The following is a 23,449-nucleotide window of genomic DNA, read 5'->3' on the forward strand; positions in this document are numbered from 1 at the left end:
CTGTAATCTCTCCCGCTTGACTCTCTGTATTCATTTTGTGATCAAATGTCAACAGAACTACAAGTGTCAATTGATCAGAGACAGATAATAACAATGTTTCTGCTAGAATATCCTCTTTGCTCATGACAGGAAGATACTGAGGTCCTGACCCAATACTGTGGCACAAAGTGTGTGGTTGAGTTTAACATCTGTCAAACCTCAGTGGGGACCTGCAACTACAGGTTAGTCCAATTTACAAAGCAGCTGCAAATCTCCATTACATGTAAATTCAGAACTGATTCACGCCCACATAATGTAGGGTCACCGATTATTTTATTGTTCAGATTAACTGTGCCAAGAAACAGATTATCTGTTGCCGGTGAGATGGATGTTGGTGAACCCTTTTGTATTTTCTGCAAAAATTTGGCAAATGCTGTAATTAGGCTTGTGCCATTTGAGAACCGAATCTTTCTTGCCTGAAGAAGAAGCACAGCTATAATTTTCACTTCTTTTTTTTTTGCCCTCAAAACTAGTCTACTTGTTTTTGCGCAGCTAATGACAATTTTCTTTCCTCGTTTAGGAAATAATACTGATTTTTCCGGCAAATCGTCATGAAATCAATGGAAGCGGTGCAATTTTCAGACTAGGACAAAAACAAAATAAATTTCATTGACATTTAGGTCCACACCTTTGGTATTCCTCAAAGCAGTGAGATGGTCAAGTGATTGATGCCAGTTTGTTCTATTCCCAATAGAGCAAAGGACAGACTGTTTAACACCACTAGGCCCACCAATGGTTCTGCGTTGCTTGTCTTGAAATATTTATTGGAAATAGATCTTTTTTTTTCTTTTGCAAATTCTTCAAGATAACAAACTGCTACCCACAATCAATATTTGCTGCGGTTCTGGGTTATAAAAGAAAGATTTACATTGTTAATCACACTTTTCATGGTAATGGGACATCTCAAAACAGTTTACAGACAATTAACACTTTAAAATGTAGACATTGTTGTAATGGAGGAAAGCCATAGATAATTTGTTTAAAAAATTAACCTGTTTTGCTTAGTATTGTTGATCTAAGGACAAATATTGGTCAGGACAGTGGGAGTTATTCCCTCACTTTTCTTCAAAACAGTGGTATGGGATCTTTTACTTTCACAAGAGGAGGCAGAGGAGCCTTTAATCTTAGACCTTAGATCTTTTTGAAACATTTGGCTGAAAAATTCCTGAAGCTGTGATATTTCAGCTGCACATTCAACAAGTTAACACTGGTGAAGCGGGATTAGCTCCAAGGAATTTGTTGGCCATAATCGAAAGCAACCTTAGTGCAGGGTTAATAGAATCAGAAATTGCTGAAAAAGCCCAGCAGGTCTGGAAGCATCTGTGGAGAGAAGTCAGAGTTAATGTTTTGAGTTTAGTGACCCTTCTGTTCTGAAGAAGGCTCACTGGACCCAAAATGTTAACTCTGCTTTCTTTCCACAGAAGCTGCCAGATCTATTGAGTTTTTCTGGCAATTTAGTTTCTGATTTCCACCATCTGTAGTTCTTTAGGTTTTTTTTGTTCAGTGCAAGGTTATTTGGTCTATTATGTCTGCATCTTTAGGTGTTAATCTAATTTGCTCATAAATGTCATCCTTGTTTTAAAACCTCACCTCCATCCAATGTCCCACAGGATCCTTCCATATCCAGCAGAGATTTTTCTGCACCTCTAAACACCTCATTTACTGTGTCTATTGCTCTTGATGTGGTCTCCACTACATTGGGGAGACAGGACATCAATTTGCGGAACGTTTCAGAGAATATCTCTGGGACACACACTAAAAAGGAAGAGAAAATAAGTCTTTGGGATGGCGTAGTGGCTCAGTGGTTAGCACTGTTGCGTCACAGCACCAGGGACCTGGGTTCGATTCCCACCTCAAGCGACTGTCTGTGTGGAGTTTGTACATTCTCCCCGTGTCTGCGTGGGTTTCCTCCATGTACTCCGGTTTCCTCGCACTGTCCACAGATGTGCAGGTCAGGTGAATTGGCCACACTAAATTGCTGATAGTGATAGATGCATTAGTTAGAGGGAAATGGGTCTGGGTCGGTTAGTCTTCGGAGGGTTGGTGTGGACTTGTTGGGCTGAAGGGCCTGTTTCCACACTGTAAGGAATCTAATCTAAACAACCCCACCACCCTGTGGCTGATCACTTCAACTCCCCTTCCCACTCAGCCAAGAATGTGCAAATCCTGGGCGTCTTAGCCACCTGATGACTGGAGGAAGAACACCTCACCTTCTGTGTTGGGACCCTCCAACTACATGGAATCAATGTTTATTTCACCAGTTTCTTCATCTCCCCTCCTCCTACCTTATTCCAGATCCAATGCTCCAACTTGGCAGTGCCCTCTTGAACTGTCCTACCCGTCCATCTTCCTTCCCACCTATCTGCTCCACCCTCCACTCTGAACTATCATCATCACCTCTCCCACCTACATCCACCTATCACATTCCTAGCTACCTTCCAGGCAGCCACACCCTCCCATTTATCTCTCAGCCCCCTTGCGTGCCCCCCCTCTACACATTCCTGATGAAGAACTTATGCTTGAAATGTCAATTCCCGTGCTCCTCGGATGCTGCCTGGCCTGCTGTGCTTTTCCAGCTCTACACTTTTTGACTTATTTTAAATTCTATTAACAATATTACTTTCAGTTTTTGTAATGTGAAGGTTATGGTGGAATCTAATTATTTAACTTTGCTTTTGATACTAATAAGTTTATATCTCCTTATTAATTCATTGACCAATGGGAATACTCTCAGTATTTGTTCTCTAAATTATTGAATACTCCTATTGAATACATTGTCTTTTTCCAGTTAATGGATATTTTCTTAGTTTTCCCAAGTATGATCATAATCATATTCTAAATTAATAGGCTAGTTAATACAAACAGCTTTTCCAGGCTGTAATATACTTTCAATAATGATTCAACTTTAGCTTAGTTAATGTCTTGTCCAATATGTAGAAGCATAGGAAATAGGAGTAGGTGTAGGCCATTCGGCCTGCCATTCAACTAAATCATGGCTGATCTACCTTAAAGCCATTTTCCCACATTATCCCTGATCCCTTGATACCCTAAAGATTTAAAAACCTATCATTTTCTGTCTTAATGATTGAACCTCCACATTTCTCTAAGATAGAGAATTTTACAACTACCCTTTTCTCTCTGAATGAAGAAATTGCTCTTCATCTAAGCCCTAAATGGTCCACCTCTTATTCTAGATTGTGTCCCTGGTTCTAAATGTATGAGTCCTTCATAAATCAAAATCTATTGGAATTTTGTATGATTCATTAGCTGCTCTCCCCTCCCCCTCCACCTTCATACTTCTGTATGAAGTTGGATCTGTTTGAATTTTGTATGATTTATCACTTCTGTATTCAACACCCTTCTACATAAATGCCCAAATCCTATTTGTATTTTAGTCTCTTGAGGCTATGTACCATTGGATCACATCATGGCTAATTTGTTTTTACTCCAGTTACCAGATATTGATTCGTGCCTAAGATACAATTACTTATCCACATTCTATCGATGTCTGTTCTGAAATTTTTAAATGATCCAGCATCTATTGTCTTTTTAGTGGAGGGAGTGTCAAATTAACACCAATACTTTGGGATTTAAATCCTAAATTGTCCAGCTGTAATTTTAAGATTGTGTTCTTTGATCAGAATTTCCCTTTGCTATGGCTTCTCTGGGTCTATCTCATCAAATTCCTTCATTACTTAAACAGCACAATTAGCTTAGCCTTCAAACTCTTAAACTCAAGGGAATGCAAGCCAAATTTATATAATCTGATTTTGTAACTTAATCCTCTCTCAGATATCTCTGTTGCATAACAATTTTTCGATCTTCCGAATTGTGTTAAAATACATTATCTATATTTGCTTTATATCTCCCCATTTCTCTCCACTGTTTTCTTTTTCAGCCTTTGACACTATTTTTCTACAGTTTGCTAAATTCTCTAATTTGGTTTTAATGTAAGTTTATATGTTGGTCTGTTCAAGATTGTTTAAAGCAATTTGGTAAAATCTTCATAAACAAACCCACAATTTGCTAAGAGTTTCTGTATTTTGCTCAGTAGATTGATAACAATCAGAATAAAATATATACCATTCATGCTATCAATCATTCTAGGATTTGGAAGACACTGAACAAATAGATTTTATGTAAGATAGACAATGTGACATTTTGTGCCTAATGCAATGTAACAATAGAGTTTAATTTGCTGAAAAAGTGTGGCTTATATTTCAAATTTATCCTTCTATCATCATTTTATGTTTTAACAGTGTACTCAAATCAGGAATGATTAAAGCTGATTTGTCCTCTGGGACTTTAATTCAATGGAAATAATAGTTAGTCGTTCAGACAATTTTAGAGAGTCAAAATGAGAGATAATTAGTCTGTGTAGAGAACTGAGAATGTAGAAGAATGAGCAAAATTTGGCTCTTTGAAATTCTATGCTTGTATTCCAATTGTTTGGACTAAACCCTGTATGTATTTCTAGTTGACTTTTGAATCAATTTTGAAAGAACAGTTGGATCCTGTGTAATCAACTTTCCATACTTCTCTTCTGCAGTTTTTTAAAATTTTCTGTTGACACATCAGGTTTATGATGAAACAAGAGAATAACAGATATTGTGGGATTGCCCAATCAAGTCACTGTTTCATTAAACTGTAGCATTAAAGGGCAGAGAGGGAGTTGCAGCTTCGAAAAGGCCAAATATAACTTGAAGAAAGGAGGTTACAGCATTTAAATCTCTCACAGATTCGAAGGTGTTTGTGTATTATGTTAAATGGGCAGTTACATTGCTGCTGTTTCTGCTTTACAAAGTATCCACATGTATAAAGGGACCGCTGGAACCCTGACCTTGTTTTAAATGTTTAGAGAGTGTGGATGCAACTAAGAGAGCTGTATTCAGAGCTGGACATCATTAAAAAGGTTTTACAGGCCTGCAACCTGGTGCCATAACTACTGACCCGGGATTGTAACTGCAATACATGATCTCTTTGAACAGTGTCTCTTCAATTCAATGAATTTGAAAACCCAGGACAGCAGTGTGCATTGTTCCACCAGCCATCAACATCTGAAATGATCCATTTATTATTATCCATGGTATCTTTGTCATGGTGTACTGAATTCCATTTTTGTCACTAACAGAAGATCTCCAGGCAAAGTCTAATTTAGCTAGACAATGCACCTCAGTTGATTCCTCTCTTAACATTAAGAGATATGGAAACTATTTGGTGCATGAACCTCCTGTATCAATAATCTTGCCTGCAATAAGCAAAGGTTCCACTCCTCACATTTCAAAAAACTCCCAGGAAAGACCAGGACGCAGTTTCATTTCAGACCTTCTGGCACAATTCCATTCTAGTTACAGGAGAACACGTTACAAGGGCTGTGGCTTATTGGCTTTCAGGCCTTTTCCTGGGCTTTACGTCATAGATAATTTACCTTTGAATAAAAGCAGGCCAATCTTGGATGTGACAGAATTGGTGAAGTCTAGGAAAATTCTTAGGAATTTGAGAACTGTTGTGATAATCTGCTACAAACCGGAATGCAGAGGTCACAGAAACTGAACTGAAAGGATGTTTGCCTAAATACTTGAGGGCATAGCCTGATTCCTTTCTCCAGCTGTGAGTATCTTTAGTGCCCAGGAATTAGCAAAAACAAACTAACTCTCTCAACTGGTTCTATTAAGTGAACTGACAAGTCTTACACCATTTATAAGACTTCTTCCTTTAATAGAACATAGAACATAGAAGAATACAGCGCAGTACAGGCCCTTTGGCCCTCGATGTTGCGCCGATCCAAGCCCACCTAACCTACACTAGCCCACTATCCTCCATATGCCTATCCAATGCACGTTTAAATGCCCATAATGAAGGAGAGTCCACCACTGCTACTGGCAGGGCATTCCATGAACTCACGACTCGCTGAGTAAAGAATCTACCCCTAACATCTGTCCTATACCTACCCCCCCTTAATTTAAAGCTATGCCCCCTTGTAATACATAATGATTTGTGACAAGAAGATTTTTATTTTCCAATTTTTGCCTGAGACTATGCAGAATTATATTCACTTGAAGCTCATCGCTCTTAAATCACTAACAGTTATGGGTTTTGCCTTGTGTGCCTTTCTTTTAAACAGATAAGGGTTACTTTCACACATATATTTCATACATGCTTAATTTAGAGCCCATATTGGTATGATGTGCAAAGATTCAACCAGAATAATCCAAATTCCAAATACCTGCCAGGGTTCTCTTTAAATAAAGTTACCACTAATTGCACCTTACAATGCAGTAATTCCCCAGGCTTTTCTAGCAATGTCATCTAAATCTACAACCTCCACCATTTGCACGGTAAGGGCAGCAAATAAATTGGAAAACCATCACCTGCAAGTTTCCCTCCAGGTCTCACACCATCCTGACTTGGAACCTAATCACCGTTTCTTCCCAGTCACATGGTCAAATTCTTGGAACTCCCTTCCTAACAGTGGGTGTCCCTATACACCTTAGACTTGAAAAGTTCAAAAAGGCAGCTCACCACCTCAGAACAATTAAGGTTGTACAATAAATGCTGGCCTAGTTAGTAATGTCCCATGAATGAGTAATAAAATGCCCTTGCTCTACAATCCATTGACATGAATCTTCACTTTTCATGGCATTGCCAGTGGCTGCATTGGCAAGGTAGGCTTGAAGCAGGGTGGTGGCAGAGTCGAGTTTGAGCCAGTACGGTGCTTGATGGCATTGGTGGTGTCTGCATTGGCAAGGTCCAGCGAGGGTATCAATGGAGGTGAGGGTGTCATGGAGGCAGGATGGCACTGCAGAGTGGCGATTTCATTCCAGCAGCAGTGGTGCAGAGAAAGGGACTCGTACCTGGTCACTAGGCCCATCAAGGACTATAAAGTTGGACACTTTTTATTTCTTTCCTTTTCTGCCTTTATTTCTATATTTTGGGGTTTTTTTTTCAGTGTTTTAAGGTGGCGCAGGAGAGTGGCGACACAATAGAACCCTTTTCACTGTAGTTTGTAACAAAATGCATATGACAATAAATGAATCGAATAAATCTCTGATCTGTGTGAATCATTTTAGCTATTGTACAGAACAAGACTGCAAACTCACCCGAGTTGGGATTGTGAATTCCAACTACACCGTTCCCAATAAAAACAAATGAAACAATCAATGGAGAACAGTTTTAATATTCCTAAAAACTAAATTATTGGTGAAAATCTACAGAAAAGAGAAAATGCAGGAAATATTTAAATCTTTTATTTATATTTTAAATCATATGTGGCTATTAATAAAGGACACTGCATTTTTTCATCAAACTGGCTGAATTCAGCTGTGTCGATACCACAACACAAGGAATGATTCATGTATTTCATGGTGCTGTACACAGTGCAATCAAGCATTGGCAAATCACTAGGGAGCCCAAGAGGGCGTTTGCATAATCAGCATTTGTTAATTTCTCTCTCTCTCTCTTGCATTTCATTTTTGTGTTCTGTTTAACGGTTGGCTTGAGCCAGTCTGGTGAAGGTTAATTACTCGTTTGGTTAAAGCAGTTCTTTGCACAGATGGGTTATCAGACCCCAACACTTTGAACAGGTCTAATCTCATTTCCGACACCACTTCCTCTTCCTCAAACTGATTCTTACTCAGCCTTTGGGTCTATTGTCAGTCATTTGAGTGAGGTTGACTTACTGCTCGCTAAAGCACTGCCTGTTTTTTTAATTATACAATAACACAGAAGATTACTTGTAAATGCATAATGTATTTGTCACAACCCTATCAATGTTTAGTTCCTTCTCAGAATCAAAGGCTATGTGTCATCAGAAATTTTTAAACTGCAAGCCAAAATGACTGTTTACAAAATACCATTGAGGGTACTATGGATGACAATCACACAGCAGTATCGTTATGGAAACTGTATTTTATGTTTAGGGAGCTGAAGCTACTCAAGTTAGCTGACAAGTCAATCCTGGCTCTTTTGTCAATTACGCAACTTGTTCTGCTGTCAAACTGTTGGTTTCTCTTCAATAGTTATGGAATGCCACATTCAGAGTAAAACAGCTTGTAAGATATTGCTGTAAGCAAGAAAAAATTGTATATGATGTGACTAGAGGACATTACTAGCTTTCACCTAGTGTATTTTGCATCAAGAAGCATTTGTTTGAACTTTGAGTGAAAGCAGTCAATATCAATGTCCTTACCACTGAACCTGGGATCAAACCCCAAGTTGCCATAACACATCCGAACAGGTTGATAAAAAAGCAATATCTCCTTTGATTTTTGTTTCCATTTAAGTCAATAATAAACAGATACAAAATTGGTGCTAAATTCATATCACTTTATACAATCACTCAATGTCAAAATGATCCTAATACACATTGAGCCAGCCTCAAATTTTACGTCTCTTGGAAAGGTTTGTGTGCTCAGGTTATCAGCAGGAAAGTAAGTTTGCTGTAAGTTCTTTCATGTTAGACTGGCTAAGGAGTAGTATGCTTTGTAAAAGAGAAGCTTTTGGGTTTGGCCCCACACCACACTAAGTTATCTGTCCTCATTTGAGGCACTATAATTAACCTTTATTTCCATAGAACACAGAAGAGAAAACCATCAGCAGACGCAGTTTCTAAATGCGAATCTGTAATTCCCACTGGCAAGTTTGGATGCGTGAATGTCCTGTATGAATCGGCATTGACATGGCACTGGGGATTTCCATAGTTTAATAAAATGGCTAATCTCATTGTCTCCGTTTTGAATCAGTGACATTCCTAGTGTGTGTGGCTCAGTTACTCACTGGATAAGCTTTCTGAGCTGTGAGAGCACCATCTATATGACAGAAGTGACAAGGGGCATAATGCAAGCCAAAAGCAGTAGTGCCTAGAAATCCTGCAAAGGGCTGAATTATAGAAGAAAACAATGCTAAGATCTTAGATTTTGATGCAGAGGATAAAGAAAAACATGTAGACAATTTCCTTTATACTAATTAACTTAATACCTATACAGGATGAGGTGAGTTGCTTCAGCAGACATTCAATATGATTCTGTGCACAATTCTGAAATATTCAGTCCTTTTATCAGTATCAGTCTGTAACCAAGAGGAAGCAGAGGTTTAAGGTTTTCCTGGTTTAAATTATGTAAGCAAGGAAAAGAACTGCTCGTCCCCCTTTACTACAAATAATGATTTGTGTGCCTCAATGAAAGTCCGAGATCCACTCCATTTTCTTTCTAGGTTGTAGAGCTTAAGTTTCCCATAAACTGTTCTCACACCAAATCTCTTTTTCTCACTTGAGATTATTTCCTTTGCTCACATTCTCCACTTCCCAGTGTTGTATTGCAGTCAGTATAAATAAATATCAGGCACAAAATATAATATGAAGCTGTTCTGATATTGCCTTTCAGCTTAACACTCATTTCTATTCCCTTATTTATATGTCAAACTAGTTTTAATGTACTACCATATTTTCCTTTTTTGCATATGGGGAGACAATTTCCTGTTTAGGGCTTGCCATGTGGGAAAATAGTGTACAAGGAGACATGGAGACAATGATAGCAGCACCTCACTGGTTAACTCATAAGTAAAAGGTACACATCATAACAGGAAATATTGTAATTTCAGAGATATTAGTTGTGCCATAAATGTTTACTTCCAGTCATTGATCTCTGATTAAAAGCAGTATTTATGTATTTGACTCACCAAATGGAGGGAAGTTTCCATTTAAGTAGAACTCATGGTTGAGTCTTGTCTCAGAGATGATCACCTAGAAATTTAATGATGCCAATTACATTTTTTGGTGTAAAATTTAGGATTAAAGTATTTGATAAGGCAAGTGCTATCCACCTACACTTTATGTACCAGACAGGTGCCACCCACTATATTGTTATAGGCATCAAAAGAGGTGTCCATGCCCTCTATCTATGATTTGTGTCCTTTATCTGTGCAAATGAAAGGGCCTCTTGTCTATTTGGTCCTCCTTTTATGAAATTGAGTAGCTCGAACCACAATCATTGCTTGGCTGACCGCATTTGGGGAAAACCGGCTGTAAATGTGAATAACCTATAATCCTTAAAGGAGCCACTGCAGACTGTCACCACACAGGTATAGTTTTGAAAATTACTTAAACAAATGTGTATTGTGGTGCTGACTCTGTCTCAGTGCTTCTTCCTCCCTCTTCAGGTTACCCATCTTCCATCCTGCTCAACATCACCCATCTGACTTTGAACACTGATTTGAGAGCTACTGCTAGTAATGTAGTGGTCTGATAACATTCAAATCCCTTTTGCAGTCCATTTGCCTGGAGAGATCAAACAGGCATCTATAACTTGCTGGTGTGATCTCAACAAGACCAAAGGACCAAGATTGGCCGGGCGACAGGCCTACCTTCCCAACACATTCTTTACGAAACACTTTTAAGGTCCATGTTATTTATTTATTCTTCAAGGGGTGTAGCTGTCACTAGTGAGATTCTCTGCAGATTTAATATAAATCAAATGGTGTGCTAAGCTATTTCAGAGAACAATGAGAGTCAGCTATATTCCTGTGGATCTGGTGTCACAAATAGGAAAGATCAGGTAAGTTTAACAAATTTTCTTTCCTAAAGGACATTAATGAACCAAATGGATCTCTATGAAACTGGTTTCATGGTCACCAGAAATGATAGGCAATCAGCAATTACTGAGATTAGCTTTTAATAGCAGTGTTATTAATTCCACCAGCTGCCATAGTGGGATTTGAACACATATTTCCAGAAGTGAATGACTAGATTACCAGAATACTGATATTATCACTACATTACCATTTCCTCCAAAGGCTTCTACTTCAACATGTATTGGAACAAAAGCTAAATTGTTTTGGCTACATAGACTGGAATGCTTTTACAAATAAAAGTGCTGTTGTGAAGATGCATTGAGGGGAGTTGATAGCAATGTCCTGGTTGCACCATCAGCAACTTATGCAAACGTGGTATGAAGCAAAGTGGAAAAGAACAGCCAACAATGGTAACTTTTAAAGTGAAAGAGAAAACGCCCAGCACAACATCTGAAACTGGATGTCATGTGTGCATTTTACAACAATAGCTTATTGCATTGCAATCTGCTGATTTTTGTTGGGCATGTCCAATAATGTTGAAATGAAAGTCAAAGGCAGTGGAGAAAAGACTTGCATTTACACGGCATTTTTTATGACTTTAGCCAGTACTTTTTAAAGTGGAATAGCTGTTGCAATAACCCTATTCATAATACTCATTTTGGAAATGCAGGAACATATTTGTACATAGCAAGATCCCATAAACAGTTACAAGATAATCAACTATCATCTGTTTTAGCGATGTTAATTGTGTGATAAATTTGGAGGGCACTTCCCTGGTCTTCTTGGAAAAGGGACCAGAAATATTTGACTGAGTGAACACTCCTGGTTTAACATTGCTTAAAATAACATGGCACTTGCGAAGCTGCAGACCTCTCTCAGCACTAAACTGCAGTACAGCAATGTTTGAATTGAGATTTTGCTAAGGTTCAACATTGCATGTAACCTATAATGAACAAGATTGGGCATTCCTAATAACTTCTTCAGTAGCATCACAAAGCTTGATTTCAGTGATGTCATGAATGGGGTACAGCCAACTTGGAATGGAACTTCATGACATCAGTGAAAAAGGGATTCTGCAGCAAAATGTCTATTTCCAGGCTACCTCTGATCAGCAGTTTTAAAAAATGTATTTAATACAAGAGAAAGACACCTGAAATGTACCAGTAAGCATATAAACATTGCATAATTCTTTTGAAATATTACGTGACAAATAAGTCAGGAAGTGGTTTGAAAATATTCTGTATTACACATCAAAATAATAACATGCTTTCATGGAGGAGAAAAGGAGCATTGTATGTTTAGAATATGTTAGTATAAGATTTGTTTTGAAAGTTCATAGTACTGTATTTATACTGGCTGAGATTTTGACAGGTAAATAATGCAAGATTAAATTTTGTTCTGAGAACAGAGTGGAAATGTTTAATGAGAAGAAAGGGTTTTTGTTATTAAGTACTTAAGGGAACAGGTTCCCATGTAGACAAATGGAGGAAATGTTGACCATTCAAACTATATGCTGCAGTAAACATACATGACGAATACATTGTGAATCTGCTGCTTTCGCTGGACATCTCACAGATTTTCTGGTTTGTCCCCATTTTATAGTTGAGACTATTAAGGATTTAAGTAGTGCTTTCAGCCGTTTTTTTAAAAAAAGTGAATTGATTTCAAAAGGAAGTAAGTTTGAAAATTTTTGCTTTTAAAGTCATTCAGCCAAATATGACTGCAGGGGTCATCAAGTACTGAAAAGGAACGGGATGGGTTAAATTAGTCATGTTATAGCAGACAGTGATGTTGAAAGCCTGCAGGGTGTAGATTGGCTTGTACTGTATTGTGTATAGAAGATGATGCGTAATGTAACTGAAGTGTTTAAACAGTTAAAAGGATTTGATAGTGGAGTTGCGGGAACTCCACTAGAGGGAATTAAGAGTATAGGGCCTTAATCTTAAAAATAGAAACTGGTCATTTAGTCTTTGGAGCATTTCATTTCACACGGAGGGAAATTCTGATAATGTTCAACTCTGTATGTAATTGTTCAGAACTCTGAAATTCTTTCCTCCAAAAGGGTGTGGCTATTGGGAAATTAGGAACTTTCAACACTGAGAGCAAAAGATTTTGAGTCAGGATATCAAGAGATATGGAATGAACTTGAGGTACTGAACAGCCAACACCTAATTATATATATCTTTAATCAACCTGTTTAGACTGACTACACCTGTTTCCATTTTCCAATGTGATAAGAAATATACATTTTTTTTTGGTTTACTTGTTTGTGGCCTTGATTGTTTGTGTAGGAGACTCCTCTTCACCTGGAAATGTTTTTCCTTGCTTTCCTGGGGATTCTCTCCCCTGAATCTCTGTCAGACATTTCCTCTTAGGTTAATGCCAAGTGTTGTATTCTCTGGTCCAATAGCTAGGCAGATGCTTCCTGCTGGTATCCAGGTAATTTCAGTCGAAACATAAGGCAGTGACCTGTTAATGAGGCCGCTTGTTAGGCTGCCCTTTCACTGGGACTTAATCTAAAATATTGAGGCTGATTTTTAAGCTTGAGTTGAGTGTAAAGAGGAAGCATGTGGAGACATTAGTGATAAAGAATGTGGAAACTGAGAAACACATTGTTAACAACAGAGTAAAACTTGAGACACACACAGAAACGCAAATGCAGTGGATCTCAAGCTATAAAGACGATGGAAGAATCGAAGAAAGTATAGAAGGTAAAGTTGTTAGTTAAGGAAACATACAATGAGAAATATTAAGTTAAACATTTCGTAGGATACCTTGAGTAAACTTGATGTGGAGATGCCGGTGTTGGACTGGGGTGTACAAAGTTAAAAATCACACAACATCAGGTTATAGTCCAAAAAGTTTAATTGGAAGCGCACTAGCTTTCAGGAAGGTAAAGTTGTTAGTTAAGGAAACATACAATGAGAAATATTAAGTTAAACATTTCGTAGGATACCTTGAGTAAACTTGATGTGGAGATGCCGGTGTTGGCCTGGGGTGTACAAAGTTAAAAATCACACAACATCAGGTTATAGTCCAAAAAGTTTAATTGGAAGCGCACCATCTTTCGGAGCGACGCTCCTTCATCAGGTGGTAGTGGAAGGCTCAATCCTAACATAAATTCTGTGTGTTAGGATTGAGCCCTCCACTACCACCTGATGAAGGAGCGTCGCTCCGAAAGCTAGTGTGCTTCCAATTAAACCTGTTGGACTATAACCTGGTGTTGTGTGATTTGTAATCTTGAGTAAACTTGGGAAGGAGAAAAAGTGGCAAAAATATCTCTATTTTGGAAGTTTATTTAAATACCTTCATAAGGAAATACTCAGGGCCCTTGTGTTCATCTGTTCTGGATAGGAAACAGTATGCTGTGCAGGAATCTCCTGGTGATCCTGCACTGTGATTGGAGATAACAAACTGGTGTTATCGCACTGATCCATAGAAGTAGCCATTGCATCAATGGAAATGCCATAGATTTCCTTCATAAAGGATGACAATCGAATCCTGATCATATGAATCATCATACCACAGTGAATTAACAATACACCATATTTAGTAATGACTTATTTTGCCTTACTGAAGTCAATAAAACAAGTCTGTTATTCACTGACCAGTTTCCCTCACCCCCAATACCATGGTTGAGATTACACATTCCAAATGGGCTGCAATCGACTATTTTGTTCAACACTTTTTTTCACAAAAAAATTACACCAACTGCTTTACTCAAAACCAAATACAGACTGTACTCCTAATCCAAAGACGTTTGCTAAAACTATTGGCTTTAAATTAATTAGGCGGACTACTGCTGATCAGATATAGATTTTCATTTGAAATGGGAGGATAAACTGAGGATAATCAGATGGAAACTTGTTCATTTTGCAATAAAGTGAATAATAGCTTTCAAATTTGAATAACAGGCTATTCAGTTGAGAAATACTGTAAAATGAAACAAACAACAAATAAGCAAGGGAGTAAAAGAGGAAGGAGCGTGAGATGACCCGATGCAAAGATAGAATGAAAACAATAATTTTATGTAATTATTTTTAAGCTTTTAACGTGTGGAAGATACAAACACCCATTTTCAGTATTAAAATCACTCCTTACATTTCAATGCCATTATATTTATAACATAACGTAAGAACTGAGAAACATGTAATGAGTTAAACTGTTAAATGAAAAGTTAAAAATGTGCCCCAGGGAATATAAATAATGTGGGGAGCTTAAGAGTTACAATTAGAGAAGTATATTGCAAATAATTGGCTTTTTCTCAAAGGATGAGTGTTAGCTGGGATTGTAAACAACAGGGAATGTCATGGCAATTATTATTTGGCAAATATATAAAACACTTGATAAATATTTACATTTGCAGCAAATTTTCCTGATCTGCTGCAACGTGAAGAAAGCGATATTTGAAAGAGGTTTCTTTAGAAGCTCCCTGTGAGAGCAACAGCCCACTTTACAACATCTACTCCATTTTTGGGAACAGGAAGCACTAACAACAAATCAAAAAACAATGTATTTCCAGTCTGTTGGAGTCATACTGCTCTTAATAGAAAGAGATCGTGTCACTTTGGTTAGAGGGTAAATGTGGGTGACCCACAGAGGAAACCCAAATGTTCTCCACAACCCAAATTGCAATAGACCTTCTCTGATCCTCATTCTTACCCAGGGGACTCAGTTTAGGAAACTAAGATACAGTTCTCAATTTTCCTCACTAGTAATTTTATCATAAATACGTTAATTTCTCTGATACAATGTAATGAAAATTAAATTAGGAATTATTTATTGTTGTTTAATTTGACAGTATATTTTGTGGGTATAAGTTGGTTTACTTACTTACTTTAAGATGTGTGCAGTGGAGGTGGATAAACCATGGCCTCCTAATTTAGCTGATACAAGCTAAGTTAAATGTGGACTTCTAGCCACCTCTCCTGTGGCCCATGCAATAGCCCAGTACAGAAAGGCTGATAATGCAGGAAGGAAGGTTTCAGGCTTGTGATGACAGAGGTGTTGGATACTGATTTAGTACCTAACCTGCAGTTTGGACCTTGCAGTCTGTATTTTGATGCTCTCCAAAACACTTCCAACTGAATATCTATTCAGCTGAAAGGAGGGCCAACCCCACTGATCATTTTTGGATTGAAATGCATTTGTGTACAAATGTTCTTCCTGTCCTCACATAGTCATATGACCTCTACAATGAGACACACACAGTCAAGGCAGATATTTTAAGTTCACTTCATTACAAACCTCATGTTAAACACTGTACTATATTTTACACATGAAACATTGTGTCACAAGTCCAACTGAGATAATGTCATTAACCCAACTCATGGAAACCTGTGAATTTGTGCAGTTTAATGATGATCTAATTAAAGGCATGATATATTAAAATAAGGTGTAAGAATCACTGCAGTTTGAAGACATCACCTGATAGAGGTGAAACATATACTCAGGGGAACAATTAACATGTGCAGAAGTTCTGAGGTTGCAAATTGGCAGTTAGAACAGATTTATGGCACAACAGACCAGGTCTTGCATTATGCTGAGAGATCCTCCAGGCACTCAGGGCAAAACAGTCACAGATGAAGGACAGGATTGAAAGGAGGACATCGTACTAAAGAGAAAAAGGCATATCCAGTTTTCTTATTGTAAGAAGCTGAATCATTTTGTGCAGAAGTGTCTGGCTAAAACAAAGCACAAGAAGCAGGTACAGATGACCACGGGAGAGGTATCAGCTGAAGATTCTGATAGATCACTCTCTCCAGTATAACAGATTGGTTCAGTCAAGTCGATAGGTGAAACATTATTGGTAACAGTTGGAATAAGACTGTAGAAGGAGAACTTCAGGTGAACATAGTGTCAGATAGATACTGGTGCACCTTATAACGCAGACCAATGTGAAACATAGCAATCCAAAAATGAAGCTAAAAAATAAAGTTAATGCTTATATAATGACATCACATTAGTATTGAAAGGTTGGATTACTCTGTGAGAGAAATGCAATAACATGAATGAGGATCAAGGGTTCCAGATCATGGACAGCAAGCATCTCAACTGGGGCAAGTATAAAACTTGGACTAATGACCCTCAGAGTGTCAAAGGAGATTTGCAATGTGTCATAGAACAACAAAGCATTGACATGGAACAGATTTTACAAAGATGTGTTCATGGCATTAAGAGAATATAATCTCAAAATAGGTAAGAATGTAAAACCAATTTAGCTTCTTCTGAGGAGAGCTGTGCTCAAGACTAACCTGAAAGAAAGGAAAGATTGGAAAAGAAAGAGGTAATTAACCACCATAGATGAGCAGCATGGTAGCGATTAAACAACCTGGAAAACTGAGAGTATGCATCAACCAAAAGAAGCTAAGTTAAACCTTGAAGAGATCTCACTACCCAGTGCCAACCATTGAAGGAATTTCCCACAGTTTGCAAAAGGCGATTATGTTCATTAGCCTCTGAAGGATGGTTACTGACAAGTGAAGCTGGATGAAAGCAATAGATTTCGAGCTACATTCTGGAAACCTGTTGGGCGATACAAATGGTTATGCATGGTATTTGACATTTCCACTGCTCTAGAAGAAAATCAACACAGACTTCGTAAAAAGGTTAGTGATCTTCCTGCTGTGATATCTTCCAAACTCCACATAAAGCAACAGTTCGTCATGCTCTGGAAGTCATCAACTCAGAGTTGAATATTGGACAACCAGGAGACAGTGAGGTCTGCAGATGCTGGAGATCAGAATTGAAAGTGTGTTGCTGGAAAAGCACAGCAGATCAGGCAGCATCCAAGAAGCAGGAAAATCAACATTTTGGGCCAGAACCCTTCCTGATGAAGGGCTCCAGCCTGAAATGTCGATTTTCCTGTTCTTCGGATGCTGCCTGACCTGCTGTGCTTTTCCAGCAACACACTCCTAACATTGAACGACCAGACAGAGTACAAATGCTTAATACTTGTAAAGAAAGTCTGCCAAATGACAAATTTGGAAGTATGGAACAGTTGGCACCTTGATCATACCAGTGCAAGTGAATGACCAAATATACCATCACCACCGCAAGTAAACAAGCCTAACTTGAAAATGTCTCCTCAACTTCAGGATGCCACACTGCTCGTCAGGAACAGGTGAACATGCCATGTGCCCAGGTCTCACATCAAACATTAGAACCAGAGGTCCATAGCTACCCGTTAGCAAAATGAAACAACAATGGGTACCATGGCAATAACAAATGGTATAGAAACAGCAATTCCTGTGGAAACAACATCAACTGGATGAACAGCCATGGGTACCATTAGGAGACCAGCACCATTTAATGACTATGTGTGCAATGGAAGTGTATAGCTGAGGAGAGCAACAATCTACTAATGCATGAGAACAATTGTGTATTTGGTAACTTAGGTATCTTAAAATATACACATGGTGGATGCAAACGTTTTCTTCTTTTGTATAAAGTGTAGTCATGTGCAAATGTCCCTCTTAGTCTGCTGTAGTCATGTGATCTCTGCTTTCATGCAGACATTTCGACGTCAGATCCGAAATTGAACACAATACAGAGTGCTGCACCTTAAACACACCCCCATCCCCTCACTCACACTATTTGAATACTTCATACAATAAAGCACATCCTGTTAAGACAACGTTTAACTAAAATAGTGGTATAGTAGTTAGTGTTCATTAATCATGCCTACAGATGAATGAGAAACAGTGATTGTGGAGCTTTAAAATCAGCATTGACAAGAGAAAAAAAACATTTTTTTATATAATTATCAATGAGGCTTTGTCACATTTACTACAGTCCTACAGTCCAAAGCAGATTTGACTTTGGAGCAAAGTATTAAGATTGTGCTGAAAGCAGAAACCAGGAATAAATGTAGACCTATCAAGAGCATAAAAGGACAACTCATCCCAAGAGAGCAACAGAACCTATCTACCTTTTCTGTACAGAGTTGAGAGTTTACAAAAGGGTCATCGCAACATTGTTGCATTCTGGAGCTACCATCCACCAATGATTGATTTGGATGAATCAAATGACAAACGCTTGATAACAAGTGTCTTCAGACTGTGATCAGATCCAGAGTCAATAGTCCCAGCCAAAGACCTATCAATCTTTCAACTCTAAAGAAAACAAATTCTGGAAGAATTGTGAAACCTCCAATTTATCTGAATTTTAAAATTCAGAGTCTTCAGAGTCATAGAAAGTATAATTATATTCATGAATATACAAACATTAACTATGGGGGAAACATTTGGGGGAAATATTGTATGAACTAAAGATGCAGAAAGTATTTATGTTAAAGATTACATTGAGTTCCAACAATCTGAGGTTGTTGTGCAGAACTAGATGGAGAAAAGGTAGAAGTGCTTCAGATCTTATCCTTGGTGTGTATCGTTGGTCTCCTCATCAACATAGTAATAACATTTAGATTCCTAATTTTACTTGTGTCTGATTGCATTCATGCAATAAACTGCAGCTTGTTAATACAAAAGTCTCTTGTTAAGATTCAGTAATGGTTGATCCTCTACAACTGTAAACCAATAGGCTGTTAGACCTAGTCAAAGGAAAGAGGATTAACGGCAGCATCTTTCCACCCACAGTAGTTCAGGAGTGATGTAAGTAAGTTGGGGGATTTTAAATTCCCAGTTTCCATGCATGTTGCAGGAATGGCAGCCCTTGTGGTTACTTGCACATTTGTTCCATGTTGTGGAGTCACTTTGGCAAGAACCTGCATTAAAACTGGCAGGCAGATACAAGTGAGGCCTGGGACTTAAAATATCTTTGGGCACCTTTTCTCTGGGCAGTACATGGTTGTCAACGTGGCATCATACTGTACCTTCTAGAAAACTGGCCCATGGTTAAAAGCAGTTTGAAACAAAATACTGTCCCAAAGTGCTTCACAGTCAACAAAGTCATTTTCAGGTATAATTACTGTTGCAGTGAGGGAAAACACAGCAGCCAAAAATAACAAGGCCCCACAAATGACAGAAGAAATCACTTAGGATCAGTTTTGCTGGGCTTTGAGGGATAAATATTGATCAGGACAATAGCTGAAGATTGTTAAAGGCCAAGGTAAATAAAGAAAATAGAGAAAGATCATTGGTTTAGAGATAGAAAGAAACGTTGGAATATAGATCTGAAAGAAAAGTTAACGAGAAACATTTTCCTTGTATTCTTTTCAGGAACCTGAGTCCCTGGAATAAATACATAAATCATTAAGAGTTTTAAAATTTAAATCTTTATAACACACACTTCAAAAAAAAAACTGGTCACACTGAACTCCAAACAAACAAGACCTTGTGTCAGCATCATTTATATTACAATTGTGCTCCAAACTTCCTGTTGAGGGAGGTTAAAATTTCTGACCTTAACCATCGAGTTGTCCAGTCCCCTGACAGTGATAGTTTTCTTTTCTACTGTTTGCTGCTTATTGTTCTGTGGAAGTCATTTGTTTTGAGTTTCTCACTTGCTTTTCCTGCTGTTTTCTTGAGGGTTTGGATGAGGTGGAAAGGATGTGAGAGTAGGAAATGGGTTTGCGTGGTAACTGTATAAAAAAAGAGAACACAAGAATATTCAAGGTCAAACAAGTAAATGGACGAGGAGAGCTGGTTTTCAGAATTATAAAATACATAAAAATGCATTTGATCAGTAATGAACCTCAATTTTTCTTGTAAGACTTCAAAAGAATATACTATCAATTAGCACAAAGAATGTCTTTGAGGATTACAATTCATCAATAATGTAAACAAAGCATGAATTTGATCTGGGGACACTTGTACGTTCCCTGTCAATACGCGCTGTTTAGGAGAAGTAAAGTGTCCTGGATTGTTAAAAGTTAATAGGATTGTTAGACATGAAAATGCATAAAAATGGTTAAACACAGTAAAATTGTCAAGTTCATTTGAACTGTCAAGGAAGCTGCAAACTTGTTAAGGGACTCATCAAGGACATTATCGCAGCTCATAGGAACCCTCAAGTGGTTAAGGAATTTTAAATCTCCTGGATTTTAAATTTAAAAAACTCCGAACATTAAACTCCATGCTTTTCAGTGAATAAAAAATAAGATTAAAGTTGGGGTGATATCCAATATTTACTTGAGAAGACCTTCTCAGCCTCTTACCTATACTCGTATCTCCTAAGGGATCCAGGCTGTGGCTGGTCACCTATTGTGGTGTCCAATTCATTCAGGCTTCTAGGAGTAATATGATCAGCAGCACTTCTAGCTTCAGTTTCTGCCTTCCTGTAGATCCTCTATTCTCCATTTTCCAGCCAGGAGTAGATCTCCCTGCACTGAATACATCTCCTATTCCTCGGATGCTGCCTGACTGGCTGTGCTTTTTCAACACTACTCTTTTTGACTCTGATCTCCAGCACCTGCAGTCCTCACTTTCTCCTCCCTGAAGCTGTTTCCCTGCTTTGGAAACCCCTCTGACAGTTGTGGCAGACATCAATATCAGCAGCCATTCCAGGCCAGGAGCATTGCTGTCTGCTCAGGGCTGTGGTCTTTTCCATGCCTTGATATCCTGTTTGACATGGACTGCTCCCATCAGTTGACCCTTGAGACTGTCAGAAAGGATATACTGCTTCAGCTTTCTCTCCTGGTGATGAATCAGCCAATAGAGGACTCCATTCCCCTTTTCTGATATTTTTCCAGACCTCAGTAGTTTTCTTGCCAGTTTGACCTCCCTCCTTCCCTCCTCAGCTGGCATCAGTTGTTTGATTCTGTGCCTTCCAGTAATGGGGCAGTCCACTAATGTCCACTCCAACCAGATGAAGTTATCTGAGGTCCTCTTTCAAGATAGATGGCAAAGGTGAATGAGAACAGTGATCTACCTGTTTGAACCTGGTTTGGGTCTCACTCAGAAGTGCACTAGTGACTCTCCGCTGCATCTTAGTCTGAATGTTGTGGGGAATTGGGGTAGGAATGTTACTCTTGAGTAGGGATATGGACAAGAACTCTGGTTTAACATTATGCTGCTTTTGAAAATTGGATAGTGGTTACAATAATAAACAATAGTTTTTGTCTGTTTACGACCACAGAAATGGGAAAAGACTATTCCACCAGACAGTTCATTGGACGTCTCAATTTCTCCATAATGAGAAGTCTACTATTAGGCATCAATAGGTCAAAGAGAGTTGAAGACGAGTCCAGAGAGAAATATCAATCTCAATATTGCTCAAGGTCTGTAGAATCAACAATATGCAATACCAGCCAGGCTGGAACATGTGGAAGATAAAGGAAATCAAGAGGTTGTGGGTTTTAAACTCTGTAGTTTGTGGTCAGGGTTGAGGGAAATACGATTTTGCACAATTTTCAGCTGCTGGAATAACTTATAAGAGGATATGATGAAACCAGGGTCAGGGTCAAGATAAATATACTTACTATCAATGAAGCCCAAAATCCAGAAACTGCTCCTTCTTCAGCATGTGGGGATAGTGAATGTGGTGTGAAAGGTGTTGTGGGAGTGCTGGCAGGTTGGAGTAGTGCAACGAGAAGACCCAAAGGTCAGTGTGAAGCTAAATCCATCTGCTCTGTTTTCAGTTCAGTATCAGAAAACCTTTAGAACTGTCACCTACAGAGACTGTTTTAAGCACCACTAGTTAGGATGCATATTGTCCCAATGGCATCAGGCCCAAAATGAATATCCAGTTATGTGATTTGGGGCCCAAAGTGTAGGAACGTCTCTCACATGTAGCCCAGTTAAGGTCTGCCCAGTTTATGTTGCAAGCCAATGCAATGCAATCCCTAACCATTGTACAATCTTAAATGATATGACATTTTTTCAAATTTATTTAAGTCAGGTTCAGAATCAAAAAATATGAATTAAAAATTCCCAAACAATCTCAAAGATTAGTTTGTATTCAGTTGCTGAATGATTAAACATTTGCTTACTGCAAAAAGTAAATTTTATGGTTCAATAGATTCTGAGAATGTCAAATGATTTATTTTTGTAATAAATATTTTAATAAATATTAATAAATATATTAAGTTTTTTGATGCCTCAACGTTAAAGATATTATTGGGAACTCTGTTAACTTTATATCTATTTGAGTCACTGATGACCTTCACAGAATAAAAATAATTCCTTCTCTAGGATATTCAAAAGACACTGACATTATGGGAACCTAGACATCAACCTACCCCAAATCACTTGTCAAATCACTTGTCTTTCAAAAGGTGGGTAATTAATAATGAATAATTAACTGTTCTTCTAGCCTTCAATTTCTTTGACATAGAGTCATAGAAATATACAGTATGGAAACAGACCCTTCGGTCCAACTTGTGCATGCTGACCAGATATCCTAACCTAAACTAGTCCCATTTGCCAGCACTCGGCCCATATCGCTCTAAACTCTTCCTGTTCAAATACCCATCTAGATGCCTTTTAAATGTTGTAATTGTGCCATATAGTGTTAAATGCTAACACACCATCTTTGGCAACAAAATGTTTGTACTTAACATTATTGTGTAAAGAATTTAATGCAAAATAATTAACTTTATCTTCACTCTGCATGGAATGGTATTAAAAAACTTGATCTGGTCACAAATCATGTTAGAAGATCAAATTGTTTAAGTTCCCAACAAGGTCTTATCTGAACTGAAAATGTGTTGCTGGAAAAGTGCAGCAGGTCAGGCAGCATCCAAGGAACAGGAGAATCGACGTTTCGGGCATAAGCCTTTCTTCAGGGATGAGGAAAGTGTGTCCAGCAGGCTAAGATAAAAGGTAGGGAGGAGGGACTTGGGGGAGGGGCGTTGGAAATGCGATAGGTGGAAGGAGGTCAAGGTGAGGGTGAGAGGCCGGAGTGGGGTGGGGGCGGAGAGGTTAGGAAGAAGATTGCAGGTTAGGAA

The 23,449-nt window shown here is 38.3% G+C and overlaps 1 protein-coding gene across 8 annotated transcripts in view; it reads left to right on the forward strand.

Moving 5' to 3' along the window:
* Window positions 1-23,449, forward strand: part of erg (ETS transcription factor ERG) — a 262,777-nt gene that overhangs the window by 132,643 nt on the left and 106,685 nt on the right. The window contains exon 1 of one of the 8 annotated variants that reach the window (XM_043701337.1): window positions 201-221. The exons of the other annotated variants lie outside the window; for them this stretch is intronic. The gene's annotated coding sequence lies outside the window, so the exon portion shown is untranslated. Of the gene's footprint in view, window positions 1-200; window positions 222-23,449 lie in introns of those variants that run through there. 8 annotated transcript variants of the gene reach the window in all.

This window comes from Chiloscyllium plagiosum, chromosome 12 (assembly GCF_004010195.1).
Source record: "Chiloscyllium plagiosum isolate BGI_BamShark_2017 chromosome 12, ASM401019v2, whole genome shotgun sequence".
Taxonomy (NCBI): Eukaryota; Metazoa; Chordata; class Chondrichthyes; order Orectolobiformes; family Hemiscylliidae; genus Chiloscyllium; species Chiloscyllium plagiosum.